We start from the raw sequence: 21,950 nt of genomic DNA on the forward strand, positions 1-21,950 counted from the left end.
AGAAAAGTTGCAATACCCCTCCAAAGGAACAATTTCGCTTCAAAATGGCCAAAAGTTGCAATACCCCCCAAAGGAACAATTTCGCTTCACAATTCCCAAAAGTTGCAATACCCCCCCAAAGGAACAATTTCACCTCAAAATAGCAAAAAATTGCAATACCCTTCCAAAGGAAAAATTTCGCCTCAAAATGCCGAAAAGTTGCAATACCCCTCCAAAGGAACAATTTCGCTTCAAAATGGCCAAAAGTTGCAATACCCCCCCAAAGGAACAATTTCGCCTCAAAACGAAAAAAAAATTGCAATACCCCCCAAAGGAACAATTTCGCCTCAAAATGCCGAAAAGTTGCAATACCCCCCAAAGGAACAATTTCGCTTCAAAATGGCCAAAAGTTGCAATACCCCCCCAAAGGAAAAATTTCGCCTCAAAATGAAAAAAAAATTGCAATACCCCCCCAAAGGAACAATTTCGCCTCAAAATGCCGAAAAGTTGCAATACCCCCCGAAAGGAACAATTTCGCCTCAAAATGCCGAAAAGTTGCAATACCCCCCCAAAGGAACAATTTCGCTTCAAAATGGCCAAAAGTTGCAATACCCCCCCAAAGGAACAATTTCGCCTCAAAATGGCAAAAAATTGCAATACCCCCCCAAAGGAACAATTTCGCCTCAAAATGCCGAAAAGTTGCAATACCCCCCAAAGCAACAATTTCGCCTCAAAATGGCAAAAAATTGCAATACCCCCCCAAAGGAACAATTTCGCTTCAAAATGGCCAAAAGTTGCAATACCCCCCAAAGGAACAATTTCACCTCAAAATGGCAAAAAATTGCAATACCCTCCCAAAGGAAAAATTTCGCCTCAAAATGCCGAAAAGTTGCAATACCCCCCCAAAGGAACAATTTCGCTTCAGAATGGCCAAAAGTTGCAATACCCCCCCAAAGGAACAATTTCGCTTCAAAATTCCCAAAAGTTGCAATACCCCCCCAAAGGAACAATTTCACCTCAAAATAGCAAAAAATTGCAATACCCTCCCAAAGGAAAAATTTCGCTTCAAAATGCCGAAAAGTTGCAATACCCCCCCAAAGGAACAATTTCGCTTCAAAATGGCCAAAAGTTGCAATACCCCCCCAAAGGAACAATTTTGCTTCAAAATGGCCAAAAGTTGCAATACCCCCCCAAAGGAACAATTTCGCCTCAAAATGGCAAAAAATTGCAATACCCCCCCAAAGGAACAATTTCGCTTCAAAATGGCCAAAAGTTGCAATACCCCCCCAAAGGAACAATTTCACCTCAAAATAGCAAAAAATTGCAATACCCTCCCAAAGGAAAAATTTCGCTTCAAAATGCCGAAAAGTTGCAATACCCCCCCAAAGGAACAATTTCGCTTCAAAATGGCCAAAAGTTGCAATACCCCCTCAAAGGAACAATTTCGCTTCAAAATGGCCAAAAGTTGCAATACCCCCCCAAAGGAACAATTTCGCCTCAAAATGGCAAAAAATTGCAATACCCCCCCAAAGGAACAATTTCGCTTCAAAATGGCCAAAAGTTGCAATACCCCCCCAAAGGAACAATTTCGCCTCAAAATGCCGAAAAGTTGCAATACCCCCCCAAAGGAACAATTTCGCCTCAAAATGCCGAAAAGTTGCAATACCCCCCGAAAGGAACAATTTCGCTTCAAAATGGCCAAAAGTTGCAATACCCCCCCAAAGGAACAATTTCGCCTCAAAATGCCGAAAAGTTGCAATACCCCCCCAAAGGAAAAATTTCGCCTCAAAATGAAAAAAAAACTTGCAATACCCCCCCAAAGGAACAATTTCGCCTCAAAATGCCGAAAAGTTGCAATACCCCCCGAAAGGAACAATTTCGCTTCAAAATGGCAAAAAATTGCAATACCCCCCAAAGGAACAATTTCGCCTCAAAATGCCGAAAAGTTGCAATACCCCCCCAAAGGAACAATTTCGCTTCAAAATGGCCAAAAGTTGCAATACCCCCCCAAAGGAACAATTTCGTTTCAAAATGGCCAAAAGTTGCAATACCCCCCCAAAGGAACAATTTCGCCTCAAAATGGCAAAAAATTGCAATACCCCCCCAAAGGAACAATTTCGCCTCAAAATGCCGAAAAGTTGCAATACCCCCCCAAAGGAACAATTTCGCTTCAAAATGGCCAAAAGTTGCAATACCCCCCCAAAGGAACAATTTCGCCTCAAAATGCCGAAAAGTTGCAATACCCCCCGAAAGGAACAATTTTGCTTCAAAATGGCGAAAAGATGCAATACCCCCCAAAGCAACAATTTCACCTCAAAATGGCAAAAAATTGCAATACCCCCCCAAAGGAACAATTTCGCCTCAAAATGGCCAAAAGTTGCAATACCCCCCCAAAGGAACAATTTCACCTCAAAATGGCAAAAAATTGCAATACCCTCCCAAAGGAAAAATTTCGCCTCAAAATGCCGAAAAGTTGCAATACCCCCCCAGAGGAACAATTTCGCTTCAAAATGGCCAAAAGTTGCAATACCCCCAAAGCAACAATTTCGCCTCAAAAGGGCAAAAAATTGCAATACCCCCCCAAAGGAACAATTTTGCTTCAAAATGGCCAAAAGTTGCAATACCCCCTGAAAGGAACAATTTCACCTCAAAATGGCAAAAAATTGCAATACCCTCCCAAAGGAAAAATTTCGCCTCAAAATGCAGAAAAGTTGCAATACCCCTCCAAAGGAACAATTTCGCTTCAAAATGGCCAAAAGTTGCAATACCCCCCAAAGGAACAATTTCGCTTCACAATTCCCAAAAGTTGCAATACCCCCCCAAAGGAACAATTTCACCTCAAAATAGCAAAAAATTGCAATACCCTTCCAAAGGAAAAATTTCGCCTCAAAATGCCGAAAAGTTGCAATACCCCTCCAAAGGAACAATTTCGCTTCAAAATGGCCAAAAGTTGCAATACCCCCCCAAAGGAACAATTTCGCCTCAAAACGAAAAAAAAATTGCAATACCCCCCAAAGGAACAATTTCGCCTCAAAATGCCGAAAAGTTGCAATACCCCCCAAAGGAACAATTTCGCTTCAAAATGGCCAAAAGTTGCAATACCCCCCCAAAGGAAAAATTTCGCCTCAAAATGAAAAAAAAATTGCAATACCCCCCCAAAGGAACAATTTCGCCTCAAAATGCCGAAAAGTTGCAATACCCCCCGAAAGGAACAATTTCGCTTCAAAATGGCCAAAAGTTGCAATACCCCCCCAAAGGAACAATTTCACCTCAAAATGGCAAAAAATTGCAATACCCCCCAAAGGAACAATTTCGCCTCAAAATGCCGAAAAGTTGCAATACCCCCCCAAAGGAACAATTTCGCTTCAAAATGGCCAAAAGTTGCAATACCCCCCCAAAGGAACAATTTCGTTTCAAAATGGCCAAAAGTTGCAATACCCCCCCAAAGGAACAATTTCGCCTCAAAATGCCGAAAAGTTGCAATACCCCCCGAAAGGAACAATTTTGCTTCAAAATGGCGAAAAGATGCAATACCCCCCAAAGCAACAATTTCGCCTCAAAATGGCAAAAAATTGCAATACCCCCCCAAAGGAACAATTTCGCTTCAAAATGGCCAAAAGTTGCAATACCCCCCCAAAGGAACAATTTCACCTCAAAATGGCAAAAAATTGCAATACCCTCCCAAAGGAAAAATTTCGCCTCAAAATGCCGAAAAGTTGCAATACCCCCCCAGAGGAACAATTTCGCTTCAAAATGGCCAAAAGTTGCAATACCCCCCAAAGCAACAATTTCGCCTCAAAATGGCAAAAAATTGCAATACCCCCCCAAAGGAACAATTTCGCTTCAAAATGGCCAAAAGTTGCAATACCCCCCCAAAGGAACAATTTCACCTCAAAATGGCAAAAAATTGCAATACCCTCCCAAAGGAAAAATTTCGCCTCAAAATGCCGAAAAGTTGCAATACCCCTCCAAAGGAACAATTTCGCTTCAAAATGGCCAAAAGTTGCAATACCCCCCCAAAGGAACAATTTCGCTTCACAATTCCCAAAAGTTGCAATACCCCCCCAAAGGAACAATTTCACCTCAAAATAGCAAAAAATTGCAATACCCTCCCAAAGGAAAAATTTCGCCTCAAAATGCCGAAAAGTTGCAATACCCCTCCAAAGGAACAATTTCGCTTCAAAATGGCCAAAAGTTGCAATACCCCCCCAAAGGAACAATTTCGCCTCAAAACGAAAAAAAAATTGCAATACCCCCCAAAGGAACAATTTCGCCTCAAAATGCCGAAAAGTTGCAATACCCCCCAAAGGAACAATTTCGCTTCAAAATGGCCAAAAGTTGCAATACCCCCCCAAAGGAAAAATTTCGCCTCAAAATGAAAAAAAAATTGCAATACCCCCCCAAAGGAACAATTTCGCCTCAAAATGCCGAAAAGTTGCAATACCCCCCGAAAGGAACAATTTCGCTTCAAAATGGCCAAAAGTTGCAATACCCCCCCAAAGGAACAATTTCGTTTCAAAATGGCCAAAAGTTGCAATACCCCCCCAAAGGAACAATTTCGCCTCAAAATGGCAAAAAATTGCAATACCCCCCCAAAGGAAAAATTTCACCTCAAAATGCCGAAAAGTTGCAATACCCCCCCAAAGGAACAATTTCGCTTCAAAATGGCCAAAAGTTGCAATACCCCCCCAAAGGAACAATTTCGCTTCAAAATGGCCAAAAGTTGCAATACCCCCCCAAAGGAACAATTTCGCCTCAAAATGGCAAAAAATTGCAATACCCCCCCAAAGGAACAATTTCGCTTCAAAATGGCCAAAAGTTGCAATACCCCCTTAAAGGAAAAATTTCGCCTCAAAATGCCGAAAAGTTGCAATACCCCCCCAAAGGAACAATTTCGCCTCAAAATGCCGAAAAGTTGCAATACCCCCCGAAAGGAACAATTTCGCTTCAAAATGGCCAAAAGTTGCAATACCCCCCCAAAGGAACAATTTCGCCTCAAAATGCCGAAAAGTTGCAATACCCCCCCAAAGGAAAAATTTCGCCTCAAAATGAAAAAAAAATTGCAATACCCCCCCAAAGGAACAATTTCGCCTCAAAATGCCGAAAAGTTGCAATACCCCCTGAAAGGAACAATTTCGCTTCAAAATGGCAAAAAATTGCAATACCCCCCAAAGGAACAATTTCGCCTCAAAATGCCGAAAAGTTGCAATACCCCCCAAAGGAACAATTTCGCTTCAAAATGGCCAAAAGTTGCAATACCCCCCCAAAGGAACAATTTCGTTTCAAAATGGCCAAAAGTTGCAATACCCCCCCAAAGGAACAATTTCACCTCAAAAATGCAAAAAATTGCAATACCCTCCCAAAGGAAAAATTTCGCCTCAAAATGCCGAAAAGTTGCAATACCCCCCAAAGGAACAATTTCGCTTCAAAATGGCCAAAAGTTGCAATACCCCCCCAAAGGAACAATTTCGCTTCAAAATTCCCAAAAGTTGCAATACCCCCCCAAAGGAACAATTTCACCTCAAAATAGCAAAAAATTGCAATACCCTCCCAAAGGAAAAATTTCGCCTCAAAATGCCGAAAAGTTGCAATACCCCCCAAAGGAACAATTTCGCCTGAAAATGGCAAAAAATTGCAATACCCCCCAAGGAACAATTTCGCTTCAAAATGGCCAAAAGTTGCAATACCCCCCCAAAGGAACAATTTCGCTTCAAAATTCCCAAAAGTTGCAATACCCCCCCAAAGGAACAATTTCACCTCAAAATAGCAAAAAATTGCAATACCCTCCCAAAGGAAAAATTTCGCCTCAAAATGCCGAAAAGTTGCAATACCCCCCCAAAGGAACAATTTCGCTTCAAAATGGCCAAAAGTTGCAATACCCCCCCAAAGGAACAATTTCGCTTCAAAATGGCCAAAAGTTGCAATACCCCCCCAAAGGAACAATTTCGCCTCAAAATGGCAAAAAGTTGCAATACCCCCCCAAAGGAACAATTTCGCCTCAAAATGCCGAAAAATTGCAATACCCCCCGAAAGGAACAATTTCGCTTCAAAATGGCCAAAAGTTGCAATACCCCCCCAAAGGAACAATTTCGCTTCAAAATGGCCAAAAGTTGCAATACCCCCCCAAAGGAACAATTTCGTTTCAAAATGGCCAAAAGTTGCAATACCCCCCCAAAGGAACAATTTCGCCTCAAAATGCCGAAAAGTTGCAATACCCCCCGAAAGGAACAATTTTGCTTCAAAATGGCGAAAAGATGCAATACCCCCCAAAGCAACAATTTCGCCTCAAAATGGCAAAAAATTGCAATACCCCCCCAAAGGAACAATTTCGCTTCAAAATGGCCAAAAGTTGCAATACCCCCCCAAAGGAACAATTTCACCTCAAAATGGCAAAAAATTGCAATACCCTCCCAAAGGAAAAATTTCGCCTCAAAATGCCGAAAAGTTGCAATACCCCCCCAGAGGAACAATTTCGCTTCAAAATGGCCAAAAGTTGCAATACCCCCCAAAGCAACAATTTCGCCTCAAAATGGCAAAAAATTGCAATACCCCCCCAAAGGAACAATTTCGCTTCAAAATGGCCAAAAGTTGCAATACCCCCCCAAAGGAACAATTTCACCTCAAAATGGCAAAAAATTGCAATACCCTCCCAAAGGAAAAATTTCGCCTCAAAATGCCGAAAAGTTGCAATACCCCTCCAAAGGAACAATTTCGCTTCAAAATGGCCAAAAGTTGCAATACCCCCCCAAAGGAACAATTTCGCTTCACAATTCCCAAAAGTTGCAATACCCCCCCAAAGGAACAATTTCACCTCAAAATAGCAAAAAATTGCAATACCCTCACAAAGGAAAAATTTCGCCTCAAAATGCCGAAAAGTTGCAATACCCCTCCAAAGGAACAATTTCGCTTCAAAATGGCCAAAAGTTGCAATACCCCCCCAAAGGAACAATTTCGCCTCAAAACGAAAAAAAAATTGCAATACCCCCCAAAGGAACAATTTCGCCTCAAAATGCCGAAAAGTTGCAATACCCCCCAAAGGAACAATTTCGCTTCAAAATGGCCAAAAGTTGCAATACCCCCCCAAAGGAAAAATTTCGCCTCAAAATGAAAAAAAAATTGCAATACCCCCCCAAAGGAACAATTTCGCCTCAAAATGCCGAAAAGTTGCTATACCCCCCGAAAGGAACAATTTCGCTTCAAAATGGCCAAAAGTTGCAATACCCCCCCAAAGGAACAATTTCACCTCAAAATGGCAAAAAATTGCAATACCCCCCAAAGGAACAATTTCGCCTCAAAATGCCGAAAAGTTGCAATACCCCCCCAAAGGAACAATTTCGCTTCAAAATGGCCAAAAGTTGCAATACCCCCCCAAAGGAACAATTTCGTTTCAAAATGGCCAAAAGTTGCAATACCCCCCCAAAGGAACAATTTCGCCTCAAAATGGCAAAAAATTGCAATACCCCCCCAAAGGAAAAATTTCGCCTCAAAATGCCGAAAAGTTGCAATACCCCCCCAAAGGAACAATTTCGCTTCAAAATGGCCAAAAGTTGCAATACCCCCCCAAAGGAACAATTTCGCTTCAAAATGGCCAAAAGTTGCAATACCCCCCCAAAGGAACAATTTCGCCTCAAAATGGCAAAAAATTGCAATACCCCCCCAAAGGAACAATTTCGCTTCAAAATGGCCAAAAGTTGCAATACCCCCTTAAAGGAAAAATTTCGCCTCAAAATGCCGAAAAGTTGCAATACCCCCCCAAAGGAACAATTTCGCCTCAAAATGCCGAAAAGTTGCAATACCCCCCGAAAGGAACAATTTCGCTTCAAAATGGCCAAAAGTTGCAATACCCCCCCAAAGGAACAATTTCGCCTCAAAATGCCGAAAAGTTGCAATACCCCCCCAAAGGAAAAATTTCGCCTCAAAATGAAAAAAAAATTGCAATACCCCCCCAAAGGAACAATTTCGCCTCAAAATGCCGAAAAGTTGCAATACCCCCTGAAAGGAACAATTTCGCTTCAAAATGGCAAAAAATTGCAATACCCCCCAAAGGAACAATTTCGCCTCAAAATGCCGAAAAGTTGCAATACCCCCCAAAGGAACAATTTCGCTTCAAAATGGCCAAAAGTTGCAATACCCCCCCAAAGGAACAATTTCGTTTCAAAATGGCCAAAAGTTGCAATACCCCCCCAAAGGAACAATTTCACCTCAAAAATGCAAAAAATTGCAATACCCTCCCAAAGGAAAAATTTCGCCTCAAAATGCCGAAAAGTTGCAATACCCCTCCAAAGGAACAATTTCGCTTCAAAATGGCCAAAAGTTGCAATACCCCCCCAAAGGAACAATTTCGCTTCACAATTCCCAAAAGTTGCAATACCCCCCCAAAGGAACAATTTCACCTCAAAATAGCAAAAAATTGCAATACCCTCCCAAAGGAAAAATTTCGCCTCAAAATGCCGAAAAGTTGCAATACCCCTCCAAAGGAACAATTTCGCTTCAAAATGGCCAAAAGTTGCAATACCCCCCAAAGGAACAATTTCGCCTCAAAACGAAAAAAAAATTGCAATACCCCCCAAAGGAACAATTTCGCCTCAAAATGCCGAAAAGTTGCAATACCCCCCAAAGGAACAATTTCGCTTCAAAATGGCCAAAAGTTGCAATACCCCCCCAAAGGAAAAATTTCGCCTCAAAATGAAAAAAAAATTGCAATACCCCCCCAAAGGAACAATTTCGCCTCAAAATGCCGAAAAGTTGCAATACCCCCCGAAAGGAACAATTTCGCTTCAAAATGGCCAAAAGTTGCAATACCCCCCCAAAGGAACAATTTCACCTCAAAATGGCAAAAAATTGCAATACCCCCCAAAGGAACAATTTCGCCTCAAAATGCCGAAAAGTTGCAATACCCCCCCAAAGGAACAATTTCGCTTCAAAATGGCCAAAAGTTGCAATACCCCCCCAAAGGAACAATTTCGTTTCAAAATGGCCAAAAGTTGCAATACCCCCCCAAAGGAACAATTTCGCCTCAAAATGGCAAAAAATTGCAATACCCCCCCAAAGGAAAAATTTCGCCTCAAAATGCCGAAAAGTTGCAATACCCCCCCAAAGGAACAATTTCGCTTCAAAATGGCCAAAAGTTGCAATACCCCCCCAAAGGAACAATTTCGCTTCAAAATGGCCAAAAGTTGCAATACCCCCCCAAAGGAACAATTTCGCCTCAAAATGGCAAAAAATTGCAATACCCCCCCAAAGGAACAATTTCGCTTCAAAATGGCCAAAAGTTGCAATACCCCCTTAAAGGAAAAATTTCGCCTCAAAATGCCGAAAAGTTGCAATACCCCCCCAAAGGAACAATTTCGCCTCAAAATGCCGAAAAGTTGCAATACCCCCCGAAAGGAACAATTTCGCTTCAAAATGGCCAAAAGTTGCAATACCCCCCCAAAGGAACAATTTCGCCTCAAAATGCCGAAAAGTTGCAATACCCCCCCAAAGGAAAAATTTCGCCTCAAAATGAAAAAAAAATTGCAATACCCCCCCAAAGGAACAATTTCGCCTCAAAATGCCGAAAAGTTGCAATACCCCCTGAAAGGAACAATTTCGCTTCAAAATGGCAAAAAATTGCAATACCCCCCAAAGGAACAATTTCGCCTCAAAATGCCGAAAAGTTGCAATACCCCCCAAAGGAACAATTTCGCTTCAAAATGGCCAAAAGTTGCAATACCCCCCCAAAGGAACAATTTCGTTTCAAAATGGCCAAAAGTTGCAATACCCCCCCAAAGGAACAATTTCACCTCAAAAATGCAAAAAATTGCAATACCCTCCCAAAGGAAAAATTTCGCCTCAAAATGCCGAAAAGTTGCAATACCCCCCAAAGGAACAATTTCGCTTCAAAATGGCCAAAAGTTGCAATACCCCCCCAAAGGAACAATTTCGCTTCAAAATTCCCAAAAGTTGCAATACCCCCCCAAAGGAACAATTTCACCTCAAAATAGCAAAAAATTGCAATACCCTCCCAAAGGAAAAATTTCGCCTCAAAATGCCGAAAAGTTGCAATACCCCCCCAAAGGAACAATTTCGCCTGAAAATGGCAAAAAATTGCAATACCCCCCAAGGAACAATTTCGCTTCAAAATGGCCAAAAGTTGCAATACCCCCCCAAAGGAACAATTTCGCTTCAAAATTCCCAAAAGTTGCAATACCCCCCCAAAGGAACAATTTCACCTCAAAATAGCAAAAAATTGCAATACCCTCCCAAAGGAAAAATTTCGCCTCAAAATGCCGAAAAGTTGCAATACCCCCCCAAAGGAATAATTTCGCTTCAAAATTCCCAAAAGTTGAAATACCCCCCCAAAGGAACAATTTCGCTTCAAAATGGCCAAAAGTTGCAATACCCCCCCAAAGGAACAATTTCGCCTCAAAATGGCAAAAAATTGCAATACCCCCCCAAAGCAACAATTTCGCCTCAAAATGCCGAAAAGTTGCAATACCCCCCCAAAGGAACAATTTCGCCTCAAAATGCCGAAAAATTGCAATACCCCCCCAAAGGAACAATTTCGCTTCAAAATGGCCAAAAGTTGCAATACCCCCCCAAAGGAACAATTTCGCCTCAAAATGCCGAAAAGTTGCAATACCCCTCCAAAGGAACAATTTCGCTTCAAAATTCCCAAAAGTTGCAATACCCCCCCAAAGGAACAATTTCACCTCAAAATAGCAAAAAATTGCAATACCCTCCCAAAGGAAAAATTTCGCCTCAAAATGCCGAAAAGTTGCAATACCCCCCCAAAGGAATAATTTCGCTTCAAAATGGCCAAAAGTTGAAATACCCCCCCAAAGGAACAATTTCGCTTCAAAATGGCCAAAAGTTGCAATACCCCCCCAAAGGAACAATTTCGCCTCAAAATGGCAAAAAATTGCAATACCCCCCCAAAGCAACAATTTCGCCTCAAAATGCCGAAAAGTTGCAATACCCCCCCAAAGGAACAATTTCGCCTCAAAATGCCGAAAAATTGCAATACCCCCCCAAAGGAACAATTTCGCTTCAAAATGGCCAAAAGTTGCAATACCCCCCCAAAGGAAAAATTTCGCCTCAAAATGAAAAAAAAGTGTCAATACCCCCCCAAAGGAACAATTTCGCCTCAAAATGCCGAAAAGTTGCAAAACCCCCCGAAAGGAACAATTTCGCTTCAAAATGGCCAAAAGTTGCAATACCCCCCCAAAGGAACAATTTCACCTCAAAATGGCAAAAAATTGCAATACCCCCCAAAGGAACAATTTCGCCTCAAAATGCCGAAAAGTTGCAATACCCCCCCAAAGGAACAATTTCGCTTCAAAATGGCCAAAAGTTGCAATACCCCCCCAAAGGAACAATTTCGTTTCAAAGTGGCCAAAAGTTGCAATGCCCCCCCAAAGGAACAATTTCGCCTCAAAATGCTGAAAAGTTGCAATACCCCCCGAAAGGAACAAATTCGCTTCAAAATGGCGAAAAGATGCAATACCCCCCAAAGCAACAATTTCGCCTCAAAATGGCAAAAAATTGCAATACCCCCCAAAGGAACAATTTCGCCTCAAAATGCCGAAAAGTTGCAATACCCCCCCAAAGGAACAATTTCGCTTCAAAATGGCCAAAAGTTGCAATACCCCCCCAAAGGAACAATTTCGCTTCAAAATTCCCAAAAGTTGCAATACCCCCCAAAGGAACAATTTCACCTCAAAATAGCAAAAAATTGCAATACCCTCCCAAAGGAAAAATTTCGCCTCAAAATGCCGAAAAGTTGCAATACCCCCCCAAAGGAACAATTTCGCTTCAAAATGGCCAAAAGTTGCAATACCCCCCAATGGAACAATTTCCCTTCAAAATGGCCAAAAGTTGCAATACCCCCCCAAAGGAACAATTTCGCCTCAAAATGGCAAAAAATTGCAATACCCCCCCAAAGGAACAATTTCGCTTCAAAATGGCCAAAAGTTGCAATACCCCCCCAAAGGAACAATTTCACCTCAACATGGCAAAAAATTGCAATACCCTCCCAAAGAAAAAATTTCGCCTCAAAATGCCGAAAAGTTGCAATACCCCCCCAAAGGAACAATTTCGCTTCAAAATGGCCAAAAGTTGCAATACCCCCCCAAAGGAACAATTTCGCTTCAAAATTCCAAAAAGTTGCAATACCCCCCCAAAGGAACAATTTCACCTCAAAATAGCAACAAATTGCAATACCCTCCCAAAGGAAAAATTTCGCCTCAAAATGCCGAAAAGTTGCAATACCCCCCCAAAGGAACAATTTCGCTTCAAAATGGCCAAAAGTTTAAATACCCCCCCAAAGGAACAATTTCGCTTCAAAATGGCCAAAAGTTGCAATACCCCCCCAAAGGAACAATTTCGCCTCAAAATGGCAAAAAATTGCAATACCCCCCCAAAGCAACAATTTCGCCTCAAAATGCCGAAAAGTTGCAATACCCCCCCAAAGGAACAATTTCGCCTCAAAATGCCGAAAAATTGCAATACCCCCCCAAAGGAACAATTTCGCTTCAAAATGGCCAAAAGTTGCAATACCCCCCCAAAGGAAAAATTTCGCCTCAAAATGAAAAAAAAGTGTCAATACCCCCCCAAAGGAACAATTTCGCCTCAAAATGCCGAAAAGTTGCAATACCCCCCGAAAGGAACAATTTCGCTTCAAAATGGCCAAAAGTTGCAATACCCCCCCAAAGGAACAATTTCACCTCAAAATGGCAAAAAATTGCAATACCCCCCAAAGGAACAATTTCGCCTCAAAATGCCGAAAAGTTGCAATACCCCCCAAAGGAACAATTTCGCTTCAAAATGGCCAAAAGTTGCAATACCCCCCCAAAGGAACAATTTCGTTTCAAAGTGGCCAAAAGTTGCAATACCCCCCCAAAGGAACAATTTCGCCTCAAAATGCTGAAAAGTTGCAATACCCCCCGAAAGGAACAAATTCGCTTCAAAATGGCGAAAAGATGCAATACCCCCCAAAGCAACAATTTCGCCTCAAAATGGCAAAAAATTGCAATACCCCCCAAAGGAACAATTTCGCCTCAAAATGCCGAAAAGTTGCAATACCCCCCCAAAGGAACAATTTCGCTTCAAAATGGCCAAAAGTTGCAATACCCCCCCAAAGGAACAATTTCGCTTCAAAATTCCCAAAAGTTGCAATACCCCCCAAAGGAACAATTTCACCTCAAAATAGCAAAAAATTGCAATACCCTCCCAAAGGAAAAATTTCGCCTCAAAATGCCGAAAAGTTGCAATACCCCCCCAAAGGAACAATTTCGCTTCAAAATGGCCAAAAGTTGCAATACCCCCCAATGGAACAATTTCCCTTCAAAATGGCCAAAAGTTGCAATACCCCCCCAAAGGAACAATTTCGCCTCAAAATGGCAAAAAATTGCAATACCCCCCCAAAGGAACAATTTCGCTTCAAAATGGCCAAAAGTTGCAATACCCCCCCAAAGGAACAATTTCACCTCAACATGGCAAAAAATTGCAATACCCTCCCAAAGAAAAAATTTCGCCTCAAAATGCCGAAAAGTTGCAATACCCCCCCAAAGGAACAATTTCGCTTCAAAATGGCCAAAAGTTGCAAAACCCCCCCAAAGGAAGAATTTCGCTTCAAAATTCCAAAAAGTTGCAATACCCCCCCAAAGGAACAATTTCACCTCAAAATAGCAAAAAATTGCAATACCCTCCCAAAGGAAAAATTTCGCCTCAAAATGCCGAAAAGTTGCAATACCCCCCCAAAGGAACAATTTCGCCTGAAAATGGCAAAAAATTGCAATACCCCCCAAGGAACAATTTCGCTTCAAAATGGCCAAAAGTTGCAATACCCCCCCAAAGGAACAATTTCGCCTCAAAATGCCGAAAAGTTGCAATACCCCTCCAAAGGAACAATTTCGCTTCAAAATGGCCAAAAGTTACAATACCCCCCCAAAGGAACAATTTCGCCTCAAAACGAAAAAAAAATTGCAATACCCCCTTAAGGAACAATTTCGAAAAGTTGCAATACCCCCCCAAAGGAACAATTTCGCTTCAAAATGGCCAAAAGTTGCAATACCCCCCCAAAGGAACAATTTCGCTTCAAAATTCCCAAAAGTTGCAATACCCCCCCCAAAGGAACAATTTCACCTCAAAATAGCAAAAAATTGCAATACCCTCCCAAAGGAAAAATTTCGCCTCAAAATGCCGAAAAGTTGCAATACCCCCCCAAAGGAACAATTTCGCTTCAAAATGGCCAAAAGTTGCAATACCCCCCCAAAGGATCAATTTCGCCTCAAAATGGCAAAAAATTGCAATACCCCCCCAAAGGAACAATTTCGCTTCAAAATGGCCAAAAGTTGCAATACCCCCCCAAAGGAACAATTTCGCCTCAAAATGCTGAAAAGTTGCAATACCCCCCCAAAGGAACAATTTCGCCTCAAAATGCCGAAAAATTGCAATACCCCCCCAAAGGAACAATTTCGCTTCAAAATGGCCAAAAGTTGCAATACCCCCCCAAAGGAAAAATTTCGCCTCAAAATGAAAAAAAAGTGTCAATACCCCCCCAAAGGAACAATTTCGCCTCAAAATGCCGAAAAGTTGCAATACCCCCCGAAAGGAACAATTTCGCTTCAAAATGGCCAAAAGTTGCAATACCCCCCCAAAGTAACAATTTCACCTCAAAATGGCAAAAAATTGCAATACCCCCCAAAGGAACAATTTCGCCTCAAAATGCCGAAAAGTTGCAATACCCCCCCAAAGGAACAATTTCGCTTCAAAATGGCCAAAAGTTGCAATACCCCCCCAAAGGAACAATTTCGCCTCAAAATGCCGAAAAGTTGCAATACCCCCCGAAAGGAACAAATTCGCTTCAAAATGGCGAAAAGATGCAATACCCCCCAAAGCAACAATTTTGCCTCAAAATGGCAAAAAATTGCAATACCCCCCAAAGGAACAATTTCGCCTCAAAATGCCGAAAAGTTGCAATACCCCCCCAAAGGAACAATTTCGCTTCAAAATGGCCAAAAGTTGCAATACCCCCCCAAAGGAACAATTTCGCTTCAAAATTCCCAAAAGTTGCAATACCCCCCAAAGGAACAATTTCACCTCAAAATAGCAAAAAATTGCAATACCCTCCCAAAGGAAAAATTTCGCCTCAAAATGCCGAAAAGTTGCAATACCCCCCCAAAGGAACAATTTCGCTTCAAAATGGCCAAAAGTTGCAATACCCCCCAAAGGAACAATTTCACTTCAAAATGGCCAAAAGTTGCAATACCCCCCCAAAGGAACAATTTCGCCTCAAAATGGCAAAAAATTGCAATACCCCCCCAAAGGAACAATTTCGCTTCAAAATGGCCAAAAGTTGCAATACCCCCCCAAAGGAACAATTTCGCCTCAAAATGCCGAAAAGTTGCAATACCCCCCCAAAGGAAAAATTTCGCCTCAAAATGAAAAAAAATTGCAATACCCCCCCAAAGGAACAATTTCGCCTCAAAATGCCGAAAAGTTGCAATACCCCCCGAAAGGAACAATTTCGCTTCAAAATGGCCAAAAGTTGCAATACCCCCCAAAGGAACAATTTCACCTCAAAATGGCAAAAAATTGCAATACCCCCAAAGGAACAATTTCGCCTCAAAATGCCGAAAAGTTGCAATACCCCCCAAAGGAACAATTTCGCTTCAAAATGGCCAAAAGTTGCAATACCCCCCCAAAGGAACAATTTCGTTTCAAAGTGGCCAAAAGTTGCAATACCCCCCCAAAGGAACAATTTCGCCTCAAAATGCTGAAAAGTTGCAATACCCCCCGAAAGGAACAAATTCGCTTCAAAATGGCGAAAAGATGCAATACCCCCCAAAGCAACAATTTCGCCTCAAAATGGCAAAAAATTGCAATACCCCCCAAAGGAACAATTTCGCCTCAAAATGCCGAAAAGTTGCAATACCCCCCCAAAGGAACAATTTCGCTTCAAAATGGCCAAAAGTTGCAATACCCCCCCAAAGGAACAATTTCGCTTCAAAATTCCCAAAAGTTGCAATACCCCCCAAAGGAACAATTTCACCTCAAAATAGCAAAAAATTGCAATACCCTCCCAAAGGAAAAATTTCGCCTCAAAATGCCGAAAAGTTGCAATACCCCCCCAAAGGAACAATTTCGCTTCAAAATGGCCAAAAGTTGCAATACCCCCCAATGGAACAATTTCCCTTCAAAATGGCCAAAAGTTGCAATACCCCCCCAAAGGAACAATTTCGCCTCAAAATGGCAAAAAATTGCAATACCCCCCCAAAGGAACAATTTCGCTTCAAAATGGCCAAAAGTTGCAATACCCCCCCAAAGGAACAATTTCACCTCAACATGGCAAAAAATTGCAATACCCTCCCAAAGAAAAAATTTCGCCTCAAAATGCCGAAAAGTTGCAATACCCCCCCAAAGGAACAATTTCGCTTCAAAATGGCCAAAAGTTGCAAAACCCCCCCAAAGGAAGAATTTCGCTTCAAAATTCCAAAAAGTTGCAATACCCCCCCAAAGGAACAATTTCACCTCAAAATAGCAAAAAATTGCAATACCCTCCCAAAGGAAAAATTTCGCCTCAAAATGCCGAAAAGTTGCAATACCCCCCCAAAGGAACAATTTCGCCTGAAAATGGCAAAAAATTGCAATACCCCCCAAGGAACAATTTCGCTTCAAAATGGCCAAAAGTTGCAATACCCCCCCAAAGGAACAATTTCGCCTCAAAATGCCGAAAAGTTGCAATACCCCTCCAAAGGAACAATTTCGCTTCAAAATGGCCAAAAGTTACAATACCCCCCCAAAGGAACAATTTCGCCTCAAAACGAAAAAAAAATTGCAATACCCCCTTAAGGAACAATTTCGAAAAGTTGCAATACCCCCCCAAAGGAACAATTTCGCTTCAAAATGGCCAAAAGTTGCAATACCCCCCCAAAGGAACAATTTCGCTTCAAAATGGCCAAAAGTTGCAATACCCCCCCAAAGGAACAATTTCGCCTCAAAATGGCAAAAAATTGCAATACCCCCCCAAAGGAACAATTTCGCTTCAAAATGGCCAAAAGTTGCAATACCCCCCCAAAGGAACAATTTCGCCTCAAAATGCCGAAAAGTTGCAATACCCCCCCAAAGGAAAAATTTCGCCTCAAAATGAAAAAAAATTGCAATACCCCCCCAAAGGAACAATTTCGCTTCAAAATGGCCAAAAGTTGCAATACCCCCCCAAAGGAACAATTTCGCCTCAAAATGCTGAAAAGTTGCAATACCCCCCCAAAGGAACAATTTCGCCTCAAAATGCCGAAAAATTGCAATACCCCCCCAAAGGAACAATTTCGCTTCAAAATGGCCAAAAGTTGCAATACCCCCCCAAAGGAAAAATTTCGCCTCAAAATGAAAAAAAAGTGTCAATACCCCCCCAAAGGAACAATTTCGCCTCAAAATGCCGAAAAGTTGCAATACCCCCCGAAAGGAACAATTTCGCTTCAAAATGGCCAAAAGTTGCAATACCCCCCCAAAGTAACAATTTCACCTCAAAATGGCAAAAAATTGCAATACCCCCCAAAGGAACAATTTCGCCTCAAAATGCCGAAAAGTTGCAATACCCCCCCAAAGGAACAATTTCGCTTCAAAATGGCCAAAAGTTGCAATACCCCCCCAAAGGAACAATTTCGCCTCAAAATGCCGAAAAGTTGCAATACCCCCCGAAAGGAACAAATTCGCTTCAAAATGGCGAAAAGATGCAATACCCCCCAAAGCAACAATTTTGCCTCAAAATGGCAAAAAATTGCAATACCCCCCAAAGGAACAATTTCGCCTCAAAATGCCGAAAAGTTGCAATACCCCCCCAAAGGAACAATTTCGCTTCAAAATGGCCAAAAGTTGCAATACCCCCCCAAAGGAACAATTTCGCTTCAAAATTCCCAAAAGTTGCAATACCCCCCAAAGGAACAATTTCACCTCAAAATAGCAAAAAATTGCAATACCCTCCCAAAGGAAAAATTTCGCCTCAAAATGCCGAAAAGTTGCAATACCCCCCCAAAGGAACAATTTCGCTTCAAAATGGCCAAAAGTTGCAATACCCCCCAAAGGAACAATTTCACTTCAAAATGGCCAAAAGTTGCAATACCCCCCCAAAGGAACAATTTCGCCTCAAAATGGCAAAAAATTGCAATACCCCCCCAAAGGAACAATTTCGCTTCAAAATGGCCAAAAGTTGCAATACCCCCCCAAAGGAACAATTTCGCCTCAAAATGCCGAAAAGTTGCAATACCCCCCCAAAGGAAAAATTTCGCCTCAAAATGAAAAAAAATTGCAATACCCCCCCAAAGGAACAATTTCGCCTCAAAATGCCGAAAAGTTGCAATACCCCCCGAAAGGAACAATTTCGCTTCAAAATGGCCAAAAGTTGCAATACCCCCCAAAGGAACAATTTCACCTCAAAATGGCAAAAAATTGCAATACCCCCAAAGGAACAATTTCGCCTCAAAATGCCGAAAAGTTGCAATACCCCCCCAAAGGAACAATTTCGCTTCAAAATGGCCAAAAGTTGCAATACCCCCCCAAAGGAACAATTTTGTTTCAAAATGGCCAAAAGTTGCAATACCCCCCCAAAGGAACAATTTCGCCTCAAAATGGCAAAAAATTGCAATACCCCCCCAAAGGAACAATTTCGCCTCAAAATGCCGAAAAGTTGCAATACCCCCCCAAAGGAACAATTTCGTTTCAAAATGGCCAAAAGTTGCAATACCCCCCCAAAGGAACAATTTCGCTTCAAAATGGCCAAAAGTTGCAATACCCCCCCAAAGGAACAATTTCGCCTCAAAATGCCGAAAAGTTGCAATATCCCCCCAAAGGAACAATTTCGCCTCAAAATGCCGAAAAGTTGCAATACCCCCCGAAAGGAACAATTTCGCTTCAAAATGGCCAAAAGATGCAAAACCCCCCCAAAGCAACAATTTCGCCTCAAAATGAAAAAAAAATTGCAATACCCCCCCAAAGGAACAATTTTGCTTCAAAATGCCGAAAAGTTGCAATACCCCCCCAAAGGAACAATTTCGCCTCAAAACGAAAAAAAAATTGCAATACCCCCCAAAGGAACAATTTCGCCTCAAAATGCCGAAAAGTTGCAATACCCCCCGAAAGGAACAATTTCGCTACAAAATGGCCAAAAGTTGCAATACCCCCCCAAAGGAACAATTTCGCCTCAAAATGCCGAAAAGTTGCAATACCTCCCCAAAGGAACAATTTCACTTCAAAATGGCCAAAAGTTGCAATACCCCCCCAAAGGAACAATTTCGCCTCAAAATGCCGAAAAGTTGCAATACCTCCCCAAAGGAACAATTTCACCTCAAAATGGCAAAAAATTGCAATACCCCCCCAAAGGAACAATTTAGCCTCAAAATGCCGAAAAGTTGCAATACCCCCCCAAAGGAACAATTTCGCTTCAAAATGGCCAAAAGATGGAATACCCCCCGAAAGGAACAATTTCGCTTCAAAATGGCCAAAAGTTGCAATACCCCCCCAAAGGAACACTTTCGCCTCAAAATGCCGAAAAGTTGCAATACCCCCCGAAAGGAACAATTTCGCTTCAAAATGGCCAAAAGTTGCAATACCCCCCCAAAGGAACAATTTCGCCTCAAAATGGCAAAAAATTGCAATCCCCCCCAAAGGAACAATTTCACCTCAAAATGCCGAAAAGTTGCAATACCCCCCGAAAGGAACAATTTCGCTTCAAAATGGCCAAAAGATGCAATACCCCCCAAAGCAACAATTTCACCTCAAAATATCCAAAAATTGCAATACCCCCCAAAGGAACAATTTCGCCTCAAAATATCCAAAAATTGTAATACCCCCCTAAAGGAACAATTTCGCTTCAATATGGCCAAAAGTTGCAATACCCCCCCAAAGGAACAATTTCGCCTCAAAATGGAAAAAAAATTGCAATACCCCCCCAAAGGAACAATTTCGCCTCAAAAGGCCGAAAAGTTGCAATACCCCCCCAAAGGAACAATTTCGCTTCAAAATGGCCAAAAGTTGCAATACCCCCCCAAGGAACAATTTCACCTCAAAATAGCAAAAAATTGCAATACCCCCCTAAGGAACAATTTCGCCTCAAAAGGCCGAAAAGTTGCAATACCCCCCCAAAGGAACAATTTCGCTTCAAAATGGCCAAAAGTTGCAATACCCCCCCAAGGAACAATTTCACCTCAAAATAGCAAAAAATTGCAATACCCCCCCAAAGGAACAATTTCGCCTCAAAATGCCGAAAAGTTGCAATACCCCCCCAAAGGAACAATTTCGCTTCAAAATGGCCAAAAGTTGCAATACCACCCCAAAGGATCAATTTCGCCGCAAAACGAAAAAAAATTGCAATACCCCCCAAAGGAACAATTTCGCCTCAAAATGCCGAAATGTTGCAAAACCCCCCCGAAAGGAACAATTTCGCTTCAAAATGGCCAAAAGTTGCAATACCCCCCCAAAGGAACAATTTCGCCTCAAAATGCCGAAAAGTTGCAATACCCCCCCCAAAGGAACAATTTCGCTTCAAAATGGCCAAAAGTTGCAATACCCCCCCAAAGCAACAATTTCGCCTCAAAATGGCAAAAAATTGCAAGACCCCCCCAAAGGAACAATTTCGCTTCAAAATGGCCAAAAGTTGCAATACCCCCCCAAAGGAACAATTTCGCTTCAAAATGGCCAAAAGTTGCAATACTCCCCCAAAGAAACAATTTCGCTTCAAAATGGCCAAAAGTTGCAATACCCCCCAAAGGAACAATTTCGCCTCAAAATGGCAAAAAATTGCAATCCCCCCAAAGGAACAATTTCACCTCAAAATGCCGAAAAGTTGCAATACCCCCCGAAAGGAACAATTTCGCTTCAAAATGGCCAAAAGATGCAATACCCCCCAAAGCAACAATTTCACCTCAAAATGGCAAAAAATTGCAATACCCCCCAAAGGAACAATTTCGCCTCAAAATATCCAAAAATTGTAATACCCCCCTAAAGGAACAATTTCGCTTCAATATGGAAAAAAAATTGCAATACCCCCCCAAAGGAACAATTTCGCCCCAAAAGGCCGAAAAGTTGCAATACCCCCCGAAAGGAACAATTTCGCTTCAAAATGGCCAAAAGTTGCAATACCCCCCAAAGGAACAATTTCGCCTCAAAATGGCAAAAAATTGCAATACCCCCCCAAAGGAACAATTTCGCCTCAAAATGCCGAAAAGTTGCAATACCCCCCCAAAGGAACAATTTCGCTTCAAAATGGCCAAAAGTTGCAATACCCCCCCAAAGGAACAATTTCGCCGCAAAACGAAAAAAAATTGCAATACCCCCCAAAGGAACAATTTCGCCTCAAAATGCCGAAAAGTTGCAACACCCCTCGAAAGGAACAATTTCGCTTCAAAATGGCCAAAAGTTGCAATACCCCCCAAAGGAACAATTTCGCCTCAAAATGGCAAAAAATTGCAATACCCCCCCAAAGGAACAATTTCGCCTCAAAATGCCGAAAAGTTGAAATACCCGCCCAAAGGAACAATTTCGCTTCAAAATGGCCAAAAGTTGCAATACCCCCCCCAAGGAACAATTTCACCTCAAAATAGCAAAAAATTGCAATACCCCCCCAAAGGAACAATTTCGCCTCAAAATGCCGAAAAGTTGCAATACCTTCCCAAAGGAACAATTTCGCTTCAAAATGGCCAAAAGTTGCAATACCCCCCCAAGGAACAATTTCACCTCAAAATAGCAAAAAATTGCAATACCCCCCCAAAGGAACAATTTCGCCTCAAAATGCCGAAAAGTTGCAATACCCCCCCAAAGGAACAATTTCGCTTCAAAATGGCCAAAAGTTGCAAAACCACCCCAAAAGATCAATTTCGCCGCAAAACGAAAAAAAATTGCAATACCCCCCAAAGGAACAATTTCGCCTCAAAATGCCGAAATGTTGCAATACCCCCCCGAAAGGAACAATTTCGCTTCAAAATGGCCAAAAGTTG

This window comes from Anomaloglossus baeobatrachus, chromosome 5 (assembly GCF_048569485.1).
Source record: "Anomaloglossus baeobatrachus isolate aAnoBae1 chromosome 5, aAnoBae1.hap1, whole genome shotgun sequence".
NCBI lineage: Eukaryota > Metazoa > Chordata > Amphibia > Anura > Aromobatidae > Anomaloglossus > Anomaloglossus baeobatrachus.